Genomic DNA, 19,513 nt, shown 5'->3' on the forward strand with positions numbered 1-19,513 from the left:
GCTGGGTTGCCGTTCAAAAAAAATTATTATAAATTCATTATTAATAATAATAATTTAGTATAAAAAATCATCAATTCATAAGTAACTTCATTATAAAAAATCTAAAAACACATAAACGTATAAACTAAATTTAAAAAATTTTAAAAAAGAAAAGAACAAGAAAACACCTAATCAGGCACCAACCACCTCCGTTTGTTGCTATCATTCGCTATTAACACTTTTCCCACAAACGAGTCGACACGATAGTTGGCTCGTCTATGACGAAACTCACTTGGACATCTGTCAAACCTCACGCACTCACCATTGAAATTGTCTTATAACCATGAACCATAAATTTTAATAAAAAAATTAATAATTTACAAAATAAAACAAAAAAAAAACTGAGTTAAATCGATAAAACTGAACCAATAAAAACTTTCAAAAGATAAAATAAAGGGGTGTCTTGTTCCCACACCCCCTATATCTTATTTTCACATCCCCTAATGTATACGGGCCGTATACACTTATACGGCCCGTATAGAATGTTTTTGAATAGGAAAATGCGCAGAGAATGTTTTTTTGAATTTATTATATACGGCCCGTATATAGTTATACGGGCCGTATACATCGGTATACGATTTATAAAACGTATACGGCTCAATGGATTTATTTTGGGAGGTTTGTGATGTTACCACATTTATACGGGTCGTATAACTGTATACGGGTCATATATAATGGTGTTTTTTTCAAGTATTACGTTTTTTCCGGTAAAAACACAATCATTCTAGGGTTTCTAAACTCTTCATCAACTTTAACAATGTCGATAAACGTTGATCGGAACACGCCGGTTAAATCGGAGCACAGGTAGAGTAACGTTACCGATCAGTCCGTTGATGGAAACCTTAGCGATCGCAGAGATCTTCGTGTTGGTTATTTATCGATTCCGAATAACTAGCAGAAGAACCCGACACAAACAAGTTCTCCACAGTTTGTTATTCAAATCTCTATTCGGTCATCTTTCCAAACTACAACACATGATAACTTTAAACTTTATATTGTGTGATTTGACCAGGAAATGATTGGAGGTGATTGCTACTTTTAATAAGCTGTCATAGTTGTCAAATTCGATTTCAACAAATCTTTTCCTTTTCCTTTTCCTTCAATTTCTAGAACATTCTCCGTAACATGAAGACGTGCCGGGTTCTTCTACTAGTGGTATTTTAATGAAGTATTGAAGATTGAATGTGCAAATCGCAACCGTTTTTTACTACAGAAACGGTGGCTATGCGAAATACAAACCGCAACCGTTTTTTACTACGGAAACGGTGGCTATGCGAAATACAAAGCACAATCTTTTGTGACTATGGGAAACACAAGTTTTCTTTTTGAGCTTGATGGATGTCTGTTATCTCAGTTGAGGCGTGCATTGTTTAAATATGAATATAACTAGATGTTACGTGTAACTTCATTAAACCAAGAACAAAGCCGATTTCGAAACACATGTGTTCGTATCAGCGTTGTTTATCACCCTGTGTGAGCATTGGAAACCCGACAAACAGTCTTGACAACTGTGACAACTTATCTATCTGTGTGTGTCACATCCATCCTGTTATAGCAATCGATATGATTAATTTTACAAATTTTTTACTAATTAGCGTTGTTAACTACCAAAAGAATGCATACACAAATAGTTCTAGTGGACGAAGCAAAGAGACCTTTGCTTTCTGCAATTCAAGCAGGCACAGATGTAAAACGTACTATTTCAAAACACATGTAGACGAAAATAATAAAACAAGCAGGCATTGATTTTGCCAAGATTGAAGGAAAGAATCTGGCCATAAGCGTTGTGGATTCTTAGCGTTATTCGAATGTAAGTGGATCGAGTGATACGCTTATCTATTCTGGTCAAGGTGGGCATGGTTTGTTCGGGAGTAAATCACCACCCAAAGATCAACAACTTGTGAGTGGGAATGTGGCTATGAAGAATAGTATGGATAAGAAATCACCGGTTTGGGTTATAAGGAAAGTTGCCTCGTTGAAATCGAAGAAAAGAGTAACTAGCAGAAGACGTGTCGGGTTCTTCTGCTAGTTATTCGGAATGTTTCGAAACATCACAGAAGACGTGTCGGGTTCTTCTGCTAGTTATTCGGAATGTTTCGAATCATTACAGAAGACGGATGCGGTTTGCATCTTCATTGCTTCATTAAAATTACAACACACGATAAAATGCTTGGAAAATTGCATCAACTCTCCTATATCAACATACTCTTCTCCAGACGCTTAGTTGTTATGAATGACAACTTGAGGGGTCTAGTTAACTTTCAGCTTCAGATTCAGGAAGCAGCTGATTTGTCAAAAAACATGGTCAACATAGTAAAATGTGAGCTTTTACACCAACCATATCGAGATACTTCGTGTTAGTTGCTTCTCTTGTTAAGTTTCTGAACCAACCGAAATCCACAAATTCCAACAGTTTCTTCGTAGATTCCGTCTGGTTTCAAAGCCGGTTGAGGATTACGAGTGTTCTACACTCATTCAAAGCCGGTTGATGATTACAAGGATCGTTCTAATAGATTAAAGAGAATAAACCATTTTTACCAATTTTTACCCATAGTATACGGGCCGTATAATATTATACGTCCCATATACAATCATCGTATACATTGTATACGATCGCTTAAATTTTTTTCGCATGCTGTATACGGTCGTATAATAGTATACGACCCGTATTTAAAGGTGTCACACCCCGATTTCCACGTGTCTCACCGGTGGGCCCGGTGGGGGATTACCGTGACGATGTTGGCAACAATATAGTCAAACCACACAATTATATAATGCACAGCGGAAGCTTAAGATAAATATATAAACTTCAACCTCTGGTTGTAATATCAAATGTATTACAGAAGTTGAATATATCCACAGCGGATCAAAAATCATAAATATTGTTCATTCAGATGCAGCATCGAGTTTGCGAGACTATGTACGATGCTTAGGACGCCTATACCAGCCCATTTCGTATAGTACCTGCACTTAATCTTTTTGGGGAAAAATACGTCAGTTTACACTGGTAAATACATTCAACTGACACATTTGAAAATGTTTATTAAAATTGATTTGAATGCACAAGGCACAAACTCTTTTATAACTTGGGAAAATTATTAAAATCTTGTGAACGTTTTACATGTTCTTTTATGCGTTCAGTAGCCCGGGTCGTGCCGGGTTAAAGATTTATAGACACACCACATTGCGTAAAACCATATTATAAAAACCAACGGCTACGTCTTTTAATTTAATGTCGACAATATATACCGGGTGTACGCCTACACCGGGATGTCGATGGTCGTGGCCATTTCGTAAAATGATGCCAAGGATATCCGGGACAACGGTCATTAAACCCCCCAAAGGCTTTTAAGAAACAAAACTGTTTAAATGAGCCGATCATATTATTTAATTAACCACCTAAGCGATGGAAAAATATAATGCTCAATCAAGCGGTATTAACATACCGTAACCCAAGCCCATATAGGGGAAATAAGTTAAAGTATTTACCTTTGCAAGTATATATATCCTTAGTTCGATTAAATCGCCGATAGCTTTTACCGGGGCTCCTAATCTGGAACGAAGGTTTTAATTAACCTCTTAGAATCCTAACGGGTCCTTATATTAGCCGTAGCCTAGACCGGTTGGTTCCGATATATATAGATAAGGTTTAATCGCGCGAAAAGGCGAAAACCGAGAATGGAGCGTGATTCTGACCCAACAAGTTCAGAGACTTGTTTTATATGGGTTTATGGTTCACACTCTGGATTTTGGGGTTCAAATAATATAATTTGACCCGTATCGGCTAAACTATGAAAACTAGTTTCATAAGCCGAACCGTGCGCGCAATAGGCGAAACGGTTAACCATGAGAGTCTTACGCTTATTTCCTAAGTCAATATGCCTTAAGAGGTTGTGGTATCAGTAGGATACCTTCCGTGATGCCCGTAACGAGTTTAAGTTAATATTACGCCCCGTAGGGGCTTTTCGGTCATTTTAAAGACTTTAAAAGAGCTTTTCGAGTTCTACAGGAAATCTGAGTTTCCCGACAGCTTATAAAGCTTAAAATACTTTATTTATTATTTGGAACCAGTAGCAACTGGAATCGGGTCAAAAGACCTTGTAGAACTCATGTTTTGGCCGAAAAGGGCATATTCGGTATTTACCGAACCGTAGCCATAACCGCAGGTTATGAGCAAGGTAAAAATTATTAAAAATCTTTAAAATTCCCAAAATATTAATTTATAACAGTGGGTAAAAGTTTTGGTGACGAAATCTTGGTTTAGATGGGCGTTATGCTAATTGCGCCGTTTATTACTAAAGTTTATTTAAATTACACTAATTAGCATAACTCTCATTCTAGACCTCGGATTGACGTGAAACTTTAAGGACATGCTTATAATTTAATAAGAAAGGTAATGGTCCGTTCACGTGTCCGAAATACTCGTTTTATTTTCAAAATGGCGTTACGGTCAACTTTTAGGCGATTAACGGAAACACGTAAAAGACTCGGATAACTCATGAACCGATCACAGAGGTTTATACCAACATGTGACCTGGTCCTAAGAGAGTCCTAAGGTATATCTATACCTCACTAAAACGGGTCAGAACTGAAGTCAAAGCAAAAGTCAAACTTTTGCGACATTCGGCTCCGAACCGGTTCAATATAGCAAATGGTCGATTCAAACGAGCGCAAACAAGTTTATATACTTATTATCATGTTTTATGAACATCAAAACAGGTTTCATAACGTATACATTACAGATTATGTAGAAAACGGCAAAATGACTTTCTGTTGACTTTTTAAGTGCGCGTTTGACTCGATATTTGACATAGTTAGACTGGTGATCAGAGGGAACCCTTTTAGGGGTTTATTACCCACATAAATACCAGCTCATAACTACTTTTGATCCGTCATAAGACTGAACCATTTGCAAGTTATTGTAATGACAACCGTTAGTTACGACGGTTGTGTTTATAAGCTATAACTATGAAAATGCAAGACCATATTGATTGTGAACGACTTACAGAAGTTATTTCTTGCTTATAGAGCAGAGATGGATGCTTGGGAGCCTTAGAATGATCAGAGGTGAGTTGTTTGAAGTGTGGTGAACTTATGAGCCAAGTGTGGCTATTTATAGTGTTCAAAAGACCTCAAGATCATCACAACTCAGTCTACATTTGATCATGGATCATGGGCAGGTGTCCCTAAGTGATATGGGTCGAGCATAGGGTGCCCATGCCTCATTTATTGGTTGTTGGTCGTTCAAAGGCTCCAAGAGGCAAGTAGTTACAAGTTTCTGCATCTGGGCGTCCCACGCGGCCCGCATGGGAGTTCCATGCACTTTTAATGCGGGTCGCCTGAGTTTCAAATATCAGGCGCGTAAAAGAGGAGGCTCGCGGCCCGCCTCAACTTAGGCCAAAACATCACGCGGGTCGCGAGAGGTTATGTTTTCAGAAATTTTAAATCTTTTGTCATGATTACGAAATCCTGGTAATTAATAACGAAATCTTTCGTAATGATTTACCTGACCTTTCGGGTTTGAAGGGGTAACTTTGCGGTTTGGTCCTCGTTTAATTACAACTAGGGACCTCGTGTTATTTACCCGCGTTGTTAAGTCCCCGGTTTGTTTATTAATTATTCAGAAAGCCTTAACTTTCATTATTGACGCTTTTAACCCTTCTCCTGCGAATTCGATCGTAACTTTCTCGTTTCATAACGAAACTTCGCGAAATTTATATATTATATTTTAGTGAGTGTATAATACCGTTACAAAGCCTTGGGAACGTCAAAGGGTCACTCAGAGGTATAATTAAACATGTTGACACGGTTAACCCCTGTAGCTTGTAATCTTTCACTTTCTTTCGCGTTTCGCTTCTGTACGATCTATGATTCATTCGTTTGAAGGTTCAAGCATTATTTAGGGTTACTATACAGTATATTTACCCCTGTTGACATTTATAACCCTCAAATTTATATACTTTCAAGGTTTGTCAAAATTAGTCCTTTATTTAATATCAATGCCACGTGTAAACAAATGACACGTGTTAACACATTATTGGACACAAAAATTCGAGGTGTTACATCCTCACCCCCTTAATATAAATCTCGACCCGAGATTTACTCAAATAAATAGGGGTATTTTTCTTTCATTGTGTCTTCGACTTCCCACGTATATTCGGGACCTCTACGAGCATCCCATTTGACTTTTACAATCGGTACGTGCTTTTGTCGAAGTTTCTTCACCTGTCGATCTTCAATCAACAAAGGTTTTTCTATAAACTTTAAGCTCTCATCTATATGCACATCTGTGTGTGGAATCACCAATGATTCATCGGCGAAGCACTTTTTGAGATTGCAGATGTGGAACACGTTGTGAATTCCATTGAGCTCTTCAGGCAAGTTCAACTTATAGGCGACTGATCCGACACGTTCAATGACCTCAAAAGGTCCTATGTACCTCGGACTCAGTTTGCCCTTCTTGCCGAAACGCATCACCCCCTTCCAGGGTGATACCTTAAGCAACACTTTTTCACCTACTTCGAAGTGAAGATCCTTACGTTTCGAATCAGCGTAGCTTTTCTGCCTATCGCGGGCAGCCTTGAGACGTTCCCGGATCTGGACAATCTTGTCCGTTGTCTGGAAAACTATCTCCGGTCCCGATAATTGGACCTCTCCTACTTCCGCCCAACAAACAGGCGATCTACATTTCCTACCGTATAATGCCTCGAAAGGCGCAGCCTTTATGCTGGTGTGGTAGCTATTATTGTAGGAGAATTCGATTAGGGGTAGATTCTTATCCCAGTTACCGCCTAAATCGATTGCACATGCACGAAGCATGTCTTCTAGCGTTTGGATAGTACGCTCACTTTGACCGTCCGTCTGTGGATGGTAAGCCGTACTGAAGTTCAAACGCGTGCCCAAAGATTGCTGGAAACTCTTCCAGAAGTGAGACGTGTACCTGGTATCCCTGTCGGAGATAATAGTCACAGGTATGCCGTGTAAGGCTACAATCTTATCAACATACAGTTGGGCTAGCATATCGGAGCTATATGTCTCTTTGATGGGTAAGAAGTGAGCTGATTTAGTCAGCCTATCGACTATGACCCAAATTGTATCGTTTCCTTTCCTGGTTTTGGGTAACTTGGTTATGAAGTCCATAGTTACGCATTCCCACTTCCACTCGGGAAGCTCAGGTTGTTGTAGCAAGCCAGACGGCTTTTGGTGCTCGGCTTTGACTTGAGCACAAGTCAAGCACTTTGCTACGTGGGCGGCCACAGACTTTTTCAAGCCTATCCACCAATAATTTGCCTTTAAATCTTGATTCATCTTGTCAGCACCAGGATGGACTGAATATTTGGAACTATGGGCTTCCTGGAGGATAACATCTCGTAGTCCTCCATAAATTGGAACCCATATACGTCCGTTCAATCTAAGGATTCCATCCTTGCTAAGAGTCAACTGCTCCTCAGTTACTCCTAACTTTTCATTAGGATAATTAGCTTCCAACACAGCCTCTCGCTGTGCAGCTAAAATCCTTTCAATTAAATTGTTCTTGACCTCAATGCTCTTGGCATTGATTCGAATAGGTTTTACCCTTTCTTTCCTGCTTAAGGCATCAGCGACTACATTCGCCTTCCGGGATGGTACCTGATCTCGCAATCATAGTCATTCAAGGTTTCCATCCAACGGCGCTGCCTCATGTTCAACTCCTTCTGGTTGAACAGGTGCTGGAGGCTTTTGTGATCAGAATAAATCACAAATTTAATACCGTAAAGGTAATGCCTCCACAATTTTAGTGCAAATACAACGGCACCCAATTCCAAATCATGAGTGGTGTAATTCTTTTCGTGCACCTTTAATTGTCGTGAAGCGTAGGCAATAACCTTGCCCTTCTGCATAAGCACACACCCCATGCCCGTGTGTGATGCATCGCAGTAAACTACGAATTCATCTGTACCCTCTGGTAATGTCAGCACAGGTGCGTTGCTTAGCTTTTGCTTCAGTATTTCGAAGGACTCTTGCTGCTTTGGGCCCCAAATGAACTTTTCTTTCTTCTTGGTTAGGGAAGTCAAGGGCGCAGCAATCCTCGAAAAATTTTCAATAAACCTCCTGTAGTACCCTGCTAACCCCAGGAAACTACGGATTTCGGTAGGCGTCTTTGGCTCTTGCCAGTTCATGACTGCCTCTACCTTAGCGGGATCCACTTGGATACCACGCTCACTCACAACGTGCCCTAAAAACTGAACCTCTCGTGGCCAGAATTCACATTTCGAGAATTTGGCGTAGAGTTTCTCACGTTGTAGTAATTCGAGAATGCAACGGAGGTGCTTCTCGTGGTCAGCTTGGTTCTTGGAATATATAAGGATATCGTCGATGAAGACTATGACAAATTTGTCCAAATACGGCTTGCAGACGCGATTCATGAGATCCATGAACGCAGCCGGTGCATTTGTGAGCCCAAAAGGCATCACTAGGAACTCGTAATGACCATAGCGAGTCCTAAATGCTGTCTTATGTACATCCTCATCTCTGACCCTTAGCTGATGATAGCCCGACCTCAAGTCGATCTTTGAGAAATAGCTTGCTCCTTGCAGCTGGTCGAACAGATCATCGATCCTTGGCAAAGGATATCTGTTCTTTATGGTAACTTTATTTAGCTCTCGATAGTCGATGCACAACCGCATCGATCCGTCCTTCTTCTTTACAAATAGGACTGGTGCTCCCCAGGGAGATGAACTAGGTCTGATAAAACCTTTCGCCAGCAGTTCATCCAACTGGGTCCTCAGTTCCTTCATTTCCGTTGGAGCTAGCCTGTAAGGTGCTCTAGCTATCGGAGCCGCTCCAGGAATGATGTCTATTCTGAACTCCACTTGTCTATCTGGTGGCAAACCAGGTAGTTCTTCAGGAAAAACTTCGGGGTATTCAGAAATGACAGGAAGATCCTCGATCTTCGGCTTAGGTTCTTCTATTATCACCAGAGCCATGTAAATTACACAGCCTCTGTTTAAACACCTTGAAGTTTTGAGCATAGATACGTCCTTGGGTAACCCGTACTGCGTATCTCCTCGAATGGTAAGAGATTCACCACTCGGAGTCTTTAAAACTATCTGCCTTTTGCCGCAAATGATTTGGGCCTGATTATGGGATAACCAGTCCATGCCTAGCACAATGTCAAAACCCGCTAATTTGAAGGGAAGTAGAGATAGAGGAAAAGAATGGTTCTTAATGGACATTTCACATCCCTCTAATACGGTGGAGACGGTTTCTATCGTGCCGTCTGCTAACTCTACCTCGTATTTCATATCTAGGGTTTTGATCGGCATATTTAACAGTTGGCAAAATTTCTGGTCTACAAAGGATTTATCGGTGCCAGAATCGAATAGTACTCTTGCAAATATATTATTTACGAGAAAAGTACCTGTAAGCACATTGTCGTTCTGGACCGCTTCCTTTGCATCCATGCGAAAAACTCTCGCATTTGACTTCTTGGTCTCTTCCGCCTTCTTGGCATACTTAGGGCAGTTACTCTTGATGTGCCCCTTTTCATTACAACCATAGCAGGTTGCATCCTTGATCTTTTTGCACTCCACAGTCTTATGATCCTTGGACTTGCATAGTCCACAGGAAGGAGTCTTTGATTGCGACTGTGAATTTGATGCAAATCTGCACTTCCCAGAGTGGGGTTTCTTGCAGATTTTGCAGTTGGGCCTTTCACCAGCTTGCCCATCATTCTTCGCCTCCGACCCTCTTTTGCCTTCACCGTTTCCACGGTGCTTCTTCCCTGGTCTTCGTGAGGTATCATCCTCACGTTTTCTCTTCTCAGCCTCCTTGATCCTTAGTGCCCTCAGACGGACAACATCTAAAGTTAGAGACAAGGAGAGGTCAGTAACTGACCTGAAGGTAGTCGGCCGAGAGGCCTTTACGCTAGCCTTTATTGCAGGCTCTAATCCCCCAATGAAACGGGCGATTCTTCTGGGTTCTGGTGTCACAAGGTATGGGACCAGACGAGACATCGTATTGAAGCTCGTCAAATATGCCTGGCAGTCCAGGTTCGTCATCACCAGTGACAAAAAGTCAGCCTCGATCTTCTCAACCTCATGCTGAGGGCAGTAGTTTTCCTTAATGAGAGCAATAAATTCCTCCCACGTCATTTTGTATAAAGCAGACTTACCAGATGCCTGCACCAACGCCCTCCACCATGCCAGGGCCTCGCCCTTAAATGACTGGGACACATACTTCACCACATCCCTCTCTGCACACCCGCTGATGTCCACAATAGTGTCCATCTCATCCAGCCAGGTGATACAATCCACAGCACCTTTCTCCCCTGTAAATTCCCGGGGCTTACAAGATACAAAGTATTTGTAGGTGCAACCCTTAGCATTGGATGCATCAGTATATTCCCTATCGCGATGAACGCTGTTCTCAGTAGACGAGTGTTTGTCGTCATCTTTCTTGGGTTGAGAGGGTGGTTTGGAGTGTGTCTTTGGTTTAGAGGGTGGTTTTGACACTGTTCTGCCTTGGGACTCAGTATATTGACGATCAAGAGCTGCCTGAACAGCATTGTCAATCAGAGCCTTAAGCTGTGCGCCTGTCAGATGCACTGGCGCATTATCGTAGTCATCATCATTAGTATGGCTATTCTCTCCATTGGGATCCGCCATCGTAACTTGAATCTGTTACAGAAGATAACAAAATTTTATTCAGGAGATTATTATATAATTGTCTTTTGTGACAATTTGTCAACCATGGTAACAGAGACCATATTTGGTTAACTTTTTACTTCATTACATATTAGGATTTGAATATATCCTATTTCAGCTATATCAATAATAGTGGCGGCATAAAGCCTAATCACGAGGATGTTTTATACTATTAGCCGAGATTTCAGAGAATCAAAGGCACAGAGATTTGAACCGTAGTCCTTTTATCTCTTTCTGACAGGGAGTCATAGACCACCACTGCCTTTTGTCTTTATAAGACAATTATTACGGCCCATAGGCACTTACACCTCTAATGGATGTTTTGATATGGTTGGCCCGTAGGCACTACATCACTAATGGATGGTTTAATATGATTGGCCCGTAGGCACTACATCACTAATGGATGTTTTAATAGGGTTGGCCCGTAGGCACTACATCACTAATGGATGTTTTAATAGGGTTGGCCCGTAGGCACTACATCACTAATGGATGTTTTAATATAATTGATCACCTTCATTGGTGATTTAACCCACGATTTATAAATCATTTAGTTGGGTTTTGAAATCCTTAAAGGATTACTGTATAAGAATGACGTGCATGATTTTAACGAATCACATCTGCCATGAATGTCAACGTGCTTGCAGCGGTTAACAGGGAATCTGAATCTTTTAATTAAATCCTACCATCTTGACCGGATCTTAAAAGACACCAGGCTAGGTTTCACTCGTAAGATTCTTTATCTAGGCAGATCAATTTAAAAGGAATGGTTTTGATTTATTTCTTACATATTAAAACAAAACTCATAACATACATTCCAAAATCTCAAATACAATTACATATTGCCCTAAACGGGTCTTTCAAATAGTACATACCTCCATAGAGGTTTAAAAATAAGTGACAAGTCCACGCAGGGACTAATACAAGATAGGTGTCCATGCAAGGACTAAAAGATAAGTCCACGTAGGGACTGAAATACGATAAGTGTCCACGCAGGGACTTATTTCAAAGTAGAAATTACATTAGTACAACTATTAAGGGCTAGTGGTCACGTTTCTTCTTTTTGCCCTTTAGTAGGTTCGCTAAGCCTTTGAGAAATCCTCGGTGGCTCTTTTTCTCTTCTTCGAACTCTCTCTCCACACGATCTAGTCGATGGAGTATCTCTTCTTGTTCAAGAGGAGAGAATCGTGGTTGTGGCGCGTGTTGCGGGGCTGGGGGTCTGGGAGGTATTGGATACCCATGAGCTGAGTAGTCCGATGGTCCCATGTTCCCATGAGCTCCGTCGGGGTAGCGCGCATTATATCTAGCCGACACCACATATGGGTCGCGCTCATAATTATAGTTGTATTGTGCTTGTGATGGTTCGAACGGGTTGTACGCCGTTGGACCCGTGTAAGCAGGTATGGGTTGGTCATACCCAAATGGTGGCGAATTTGGTGCAGCTGGTGCGGAGTTCGCCTCCTGTATAGGACTTGAAGATCCTTCTTCTTGTAGTGGCGGATAGTGGCTACTACTAGAGTGTCGAGGGGTGCTGAAGTGGATACCCCCTCCTCCTCGTGTGGACATACGAGCATTTGTCCTCCTATGCCTTGGCGGATCAGGCATTACTGGTTGCGCCGGTGGCGGAGGTGGTGGCGTAACTGCCTCAAAGCGTGAATCCTCAGAGGGATCCTGTGGATGTCGCGGTTGTTGTGATGTCTGTTGAGGTGGCGTGTAGTACCACTCATGTCGGTCAAACAACGCTTGGAAACTGTCTGGCCCCTGATAGGGTGTGCCATGGAAGGATGACCCATCAGAGACTTCTATCGGATGCGTGGGCGTACCACGAGCAGGTTCAGTTGGATCAGTATCTTCATCCATATGGTCTTCGGAGAAGTGATCTTGTGGCCCTAATGGAACAAAGCCTGAAGGTTCCTGTATGTAGTCAGCCGGATTAAACTGACCTATGAAGTATGGAGTAGGGTCGTCGTAATTTCGGTGCGATACCGAACGTTGTAGAGGTATGAAGGAAGGTTGTGGGTTGTTGGGATCATTTTCTGAGTTTGGCCCAAAGGAGTGCCGATAAGATGGCGTCGAGCTGTGCGAGGTGGAATGCCTCGCAGGTTCATACAGATCTCTTCGTCGTTGTGGTTCTTCACTCCGTGTCATTGAAGGATGTCTTGTACCTGATGGTCCAGCTTCGTTATCGTGATGTGTCACGACTTCTCCTCTGCCTCTTCTTCCCCTTCCTCTTCCTCGGAATATAACAGGTGGCATTTTCCTGCTTTATAAAACTTTAAATTCCAATAATAAAAGAAAAGACAACATTGGAATAACAATTCGAATTTGTCCTAAGTTCTTGTCTAGACTCAAGTATGTGCAATTGTGTCATTGAGATTAAACACAATGCCTAATGTGTTTAATTCACTCAATGTTGGCTCTGATACCAACCTGTCACACCCCGATTTCCACGTGTCTCACCGGTGGGCCCGGTGGGGGATTACCGTGACGATGTTGGCAACAATATAGTCAAACCACACAATTATATAATGCACAGCGGAAGCTTAAGATAAATATATAAACTTCAACCTCTGGTTGTAATATCAAATGTATTACAGAAGTTGAATATATCCACAGCGGATCAAAAATCATAAATATTGTTCATTCAGATGCAGCATCGAGTTTGCGAGACTATGTACGATGCTTAGGACGCCTATACCAGCCCATTTCGTATAGTACCTGCACTTAATCTTTTTGGGGAAAAATACGTCAGTTTACACTGGTAAATACATTCAACTGACACATTTGAAAATGTTTATTAAAATTGATTTGAATGCACAAGGCACAAACTCTTTTATAACTTGGGAAAATTATTAAAATCTTGTGAACGTTTTACATGTTCTTTTATGCGTTCAGTAGCCCGGGTCGTGCCGGGTTAAAGATTTATAGACACACCACATTGCGTAAAACCATATTATAAAAACCAACGGCTACGTCTTTTAATTTAATGTCGACAATATATACCGGGTGTACGCCTACACCGGGATGTCGATGGTCGTGGCCATTTCGTAAAATGATGCCAAGGATATCCGGGACAACGGTCATTAAACCCCCCAAAGGCTTTTAAGAAACAAAACTGTTTAAATGAGCCGATCATATTATTTAATTAACCACCTAAGCGATGGAAAAATATAATGCTCAATCAAGCGGTATTAACATACCGTAACCCAAGCCCATATAGGGGAAATAAGTTAAAGTATTTACCTTTGCAAGTATATATATCCTTAGTTCGATTAAATCGCCGATAGCTTTTACCGGGGCTCCTAATCTGGAACGAAGGTTTTAATTAACCTCTTAGAATCCTAACGGGTCCTTATATTAGCCGTAGCCTAGACCGGTTGGTTCCGATATATATAGATAAGGTTTAATCGCGCGAAAAGGCGAAAACCGAGAATGGAGCGTGATTCTGACCCAACAAGTTCAGAGACTTGTTTTATATGGGTTTATGGTTCACACTCTGGATTTTGGGGTTCAAATAATATAATTTGACCCGTATCGGCTAAACTATGAAAACTAGTTTCATAAGCCGAACCGTGCGCGCAATAGGCGAAACGGTTAACCATGAGAGTCTTACGCTTATTTCCTAAGTCAATATGCCTTAAGAGGTTGTGGTATCAGTAGGATACCTTCCGTGATGCCCGTAACGAGTTTAAGTTAATATTACGCCCCGTAGGGGCTTTTCGGTCATTTTAAAGACTTTAAAAGAGCTTTTCGAGTTCTACAGGAAATCTGAGTTTCCCGACAGCTTATAAAGCTTAAAATACTTTATTTATTATTTGGAACCAGTAGCAACTGGAATCGGGTCAAAAGACCTTGTAGAACTCATGTTTTGGCCGAAAAGGGCATATTCGGTATTTACCGAACCGTAGCCATAACCGCAGGTTATGAGCAAGGTAAAAATTATTAAAAATCTTTAAAATTCCCAAAATATTAATTTATAACAGTGGGTAAAAGTTTTGGTGACGAAATCTTGGTTTAGATGGGCGTTATGCTAATTGCGCCGTTTATTACTAAAGTTTATTTAAATTACGCTAATTAGCATAACTCTCATTCTAGACCTCGGATTGACGTGAAACTTTAAGGACATCCTTATAATTTAATAAGCAAGGTTATGGTCCGTTCACGTGTCCGGAATACTCGTTTTATTTTCAAAATGGCGTTACGGTCAACTTTTAGGCGATTAACGGAAACACGTAAAAGACTCGGATAACTCATGAACCGATCACAGAGGTTTATACCAACATGTGACCTGGTCCTAAGAGAGTCCTAAGGTATATCTATACCTCACTAAAACGGGTCAGAACTGAAGTCAAAGCAAAAGTCAAACTTTTGCGACATTCGGCTCCGAACCGGTTCAATATAGCAAATGGTCGATTCAAACGAGCGCAAACAAGTTTATATACTTATTATCATGTTTTATGAACATCAAAACAGGTTTCATAACGTATACATTACAGATTATGTAGAAAACGGCAAAATGACTTTCTGTTGACTTTTTAAGTGCGCGTTTGACTCGATATTTGACATAGTTAGAGTGGTGATCAGAGGGAACCCTTTTAGGGGTTTATTACCCACATAAATACCAGCTCATAACTACTTTTGATCCGTCATAAGACTGAACCATTTGCAAGTTATTGTAATGACAACCGTTAGTTACGACGGTTGTGTTTATAAGCTATAACTATGAAAATGCAAGACCATATTGATTGTGAACGACTTACAGAAGTTATTTCTTGCTTATAGAGCAGAGATGGATGCTTGGGAGCCTTAGAATGATCAGAGGTGAGTTGTTTGAAGTGTGGTGAACTTATGAGCCAAGTGTGGCTATTTATAGTGTTCAAAAGACCTCAAGATCATCACAACTCAGTCTACATTTGATCATGGATCATGGGCAGGTGTCCCTAAGTGATATGGGTCGAGCATAGGGTGCCCATGCCTCATTTATTGGTTGTTGGTCGTTCAAAGGCTCCAAGAGGCAAGTAGTTACAAGTTTCTGCATCTGGGCGTCCCACGCGGCCCGCATGGGAGTTCCATGCACTTTTAATGCGGGTCGCCTGAGTTTCAAATATCAGGCGCGTAAAAGAGGAGGCTCGCGGCCCGCCTCAACTTAGGCCAAAACATCACGCGGGTCGCGAGAGGTTATGTTTTCAGAAATTTTAAATCTTTTGTCATGATTACGAAATCCTGGTAATTAATAACGAAATCTTTCGTAATGATTTACCTGACCTTTCGGGTTTGAAGGGGTAACTTTGCGGTTTGGTCCTCGGTTAATTACAACTAGGGACCTCGTGTTATTTACCCGCGTTGTTAAGTCCCCGGTTTGTTTATTAATTATTCAGAAAGCCTTAACTTTCATTATTGACGCTTTTAACCCTTCTCCTGCGAATTCGATCGTAACTTTCTCGTTTCATAACGAAACTTCGCGAAATTTATATATTATATTTAATGAGTGTATAATACCGTTACAAAGCCTTGGGAACGTCAAAGGGTCACTCAGAGGTATAATTAAACATGTTGACACGGTTAACCCCTGTAGCTTGTAATCTTTCACTTTCTTTCGCGTTTCGCTTCTGTACGATCTATGATTCATTCGTTTGAAGGTTCAAGCATTATTTAGGGTTACTATACAGTATATTTACCCTTGTTGACATTTATAACCCTCGAATTTATATACTTTCAAGGTTTGTCAAAATTAGTCCTTTATTTAATATCAATGCCACGTGTAAACAAATGACACGTGTTAACACATTATTGGACACAAAAATTCGAGGTGTTACAAAAGGGTAAAAAATGATCTGGTAAATTTTTTTCATATGGTGTATACAGGGCCGTATAATAGTATACGACCCGTATTCTTAGGGTAAAAAATGGTTTATTTTCTTTAATCTATTAGAACGATCCAAAAAACGAAGAACAAAGTCAAATGTGATCAAACTTGGACATCAGACGTAAATCCTTGAAGCAAAACAACGATCAGGTTCTGTAACGCCCCAAAATCACGAATTTTAATTTACTAGTATGTTTCTTTGTGTAATGGCATAAAATAAAATAACTAAGCTATTTAATTTTGTTAAATAGTTAGTCAAGTAAATAGAGAATGAAACTTAGTGCCTTTGGTGACAAAAGAATAAATAAGAAGGACTAAAAGGGGAAAATTGAGTTCAAGTTTCATATAAGCTAGAAGTTCAGTAAGTGTGTGTGTGTGTTGGAGGTGTGTGTCGACACCCACAAGGAAGAGATGAAGAAACCCTCAATTCAGCTCCTTTTGTCCAAATTGAAGGTGGATTCAAGCTAAAACTCATGCATGAATTTGAATCCTTGATCATCTAGCCCTATAAATCACTTGGTAAGTTATAGATTCTCATTTGATGATCTTTTTAGAAATGGGTTATGATCAAATCCGTAATTTGGTATGAAATTAAGCATGATTATGTGTTAAAATCATCATATAGAACATGTGTTATGCATGATTTTGATTAATTCTATGTTTGGAAGTGACACCCATTTGGGATGATGAAGATGGTGACATGGGTGTGTCACCCATGTCTAATCCTAGTGCAAATTTGATGAATTATGTGGTGTGTGATGCATATATGTTAGTTAGTTTAAAGTATAGTATGAAATTTATTTCATTATAGTTGTGTTGATAAGATGAATGCAAGAAGTGGGAATTAAAGCATGATTGAGTTGTACATTATGCTTAGAAAGTAGTATGCACACCAAGTGTATGATGAAATGTCTAGGTGAAGTTAGGATGTGGGATTGTATGAAATGGCTTGACATATATGAATGAAATATGATAATGATGTAAGTAGTAGTAAACTAACTTGAAGAATTTGCTTTATATGGAACTCGTAAAAGAATTTGGGTTGATGTAACGCCTCGAAAATTCATGTTCAATAATATATCGACACGTGTCATGGATTTTAAACATGTAAAAGATTAAGTTAGAGGGGCTAAAGTTGACAAACAAGGAATCTGAGTGAGTAAAAGGATTCAAAATGTCAACAATGAATAAATATATCTTTCAATAACCCTACATGATATTTATACCCTTAAACGATTAAATATTGGATCATACGAAACTAACTGTAAAAGAAAGTGAGGAATTACAAACTACAGGGGTTAAATGTGTCAACATGTTTAAAGTGTACCTCTGAGTGATCTTTTAGCAAACCCGAAGCTTTGTAATGATTAATTATACTCACAAGATTGTGTGATAAAAAATTCACAAAGTTTAGTTATCGTATGAGAAAGTTATGATAAAATTCGTATACGGGGGGTTAAAAGCGTCAACGTTGAAATTTATGACTTTTCGGTGATCGTATGAATAACCGGGGACTTAACAAAGTTGGTTTATGACTTGGGGTCCTTAAAAGTCAAGTTTGGGGGTTAAAAGTGCAAGAAACCATGTTAAAATTAAGTTTACAAGGACCAGGGACCTAAATTGCAATTGTTGAAACTTTGTTGACCGGACATGACCCTCATACCAGGCGCGTAAACCCCCTGGGGACCCTTACGCGGGGCGCCTGAGGTGCCCAGATGCAGAAAAAAGTTGGCAGCTGCCTGTTCCAGCAAGTTACACCGACTTAGAAGCTTGTTTTTCGATTCTATGGGCTTGTTTGATGGTTTATGATGGCCTAGGGACACTTGGGATGATCAGGAATCATCCCATAGATTTATTTGGCATGATCTTGGAGAATTTAAACCCCTATATAAAGACCCATTTGTTGCAAGACTTGGACACTTGCATTCAAAGCTTCACAACTTCACTTCTGGAGATTTTTGGAGCTCAAGCACCCTTCCTAGTGATCATTAGTCGTGGATAGGACTTTGGTAAGCATCATTAACCTTCCTTAATTCAGTTTTACTTAGTTTATTAGCTTAAATTCAAACCGTCGTAATTAAGATTTGACTTCGTCATTAATCTTAATTTGTCCCGTCAAATTTCAAATTGAAAGTACCTATGAGTTGGTAATTATGTAGGCAATAAGCCCTTAAAAGGGCACCCTCTGATTCCCACTCTAACTAGGTCAATTGTCGAGTCAAAGTTAATCTTAAAAAGTCAACAGGAAGCTTATTTTCAAATTAATGCATAATTAGCAATGTAGAAGCTATGCAACATGTTTTGTCATTAATATAACTTGGTAATTAATGTAAGAACATGTCTAAACATGTTCAAACTCGACAATTTTCAGATTAGGCTCGGTTCGGGACCGAAAGTCGCATACTTTGACTTCTGCTTTGACTTTCAGTTCTGACTCGTTTGAGCATAGTTTATAAATGTCTAAGAGCTTTATTAGGACCAAGTTACCTATAAGTATAACCCTCTGAGATTATACAACTTGGTTCATTAGTTATCCGATTCATATGCATATTTCCGTTAAATGCTTAAATGTTGACTATTATGCCCTTTTCACCCTAAAATGTGATTTTTGAAAAAGTGAAAGGATAGAAACCTTCACTACTTATTTATAAACTTGTCCCTAAAATTTGACATCAGTTTGAGGTCTAGATTAGGAGTTATGCTCATTAGCGTAATTGAGAAGCTTTTTATTAATTAAACGACGTAATTAGCATATAGCCTATCTAAACCCAAATTTTTATATCAAACTTTTTACCTACTGATATAAAATAATATTTTGGGATTTTTGAGATTTTTATTTATTTTTAGGCTGAGCATAACATAGAGTTCTAAGCTTGATTCGGTTATTGCCGGTTTTGCCCTTTTGGGCTATAAAATGAGTTTTACA

This window comes from Helianthus annuus, chromosome 13 (assembly GCF_002127325.2).
Source record: "Helianthus annuus cultivar XRQ/B chromosome 13, HanXRQr2.0-SUNRISE, whole genome shotgun sequence".
Classification (NCBI taxonomy): domain Eukaryota; kingdom Viridiplantae; phylum Streptophyta; class Magnoliopsida; order Asterales; family Asteraceae; genus Helianthus; species Helianthus annuus.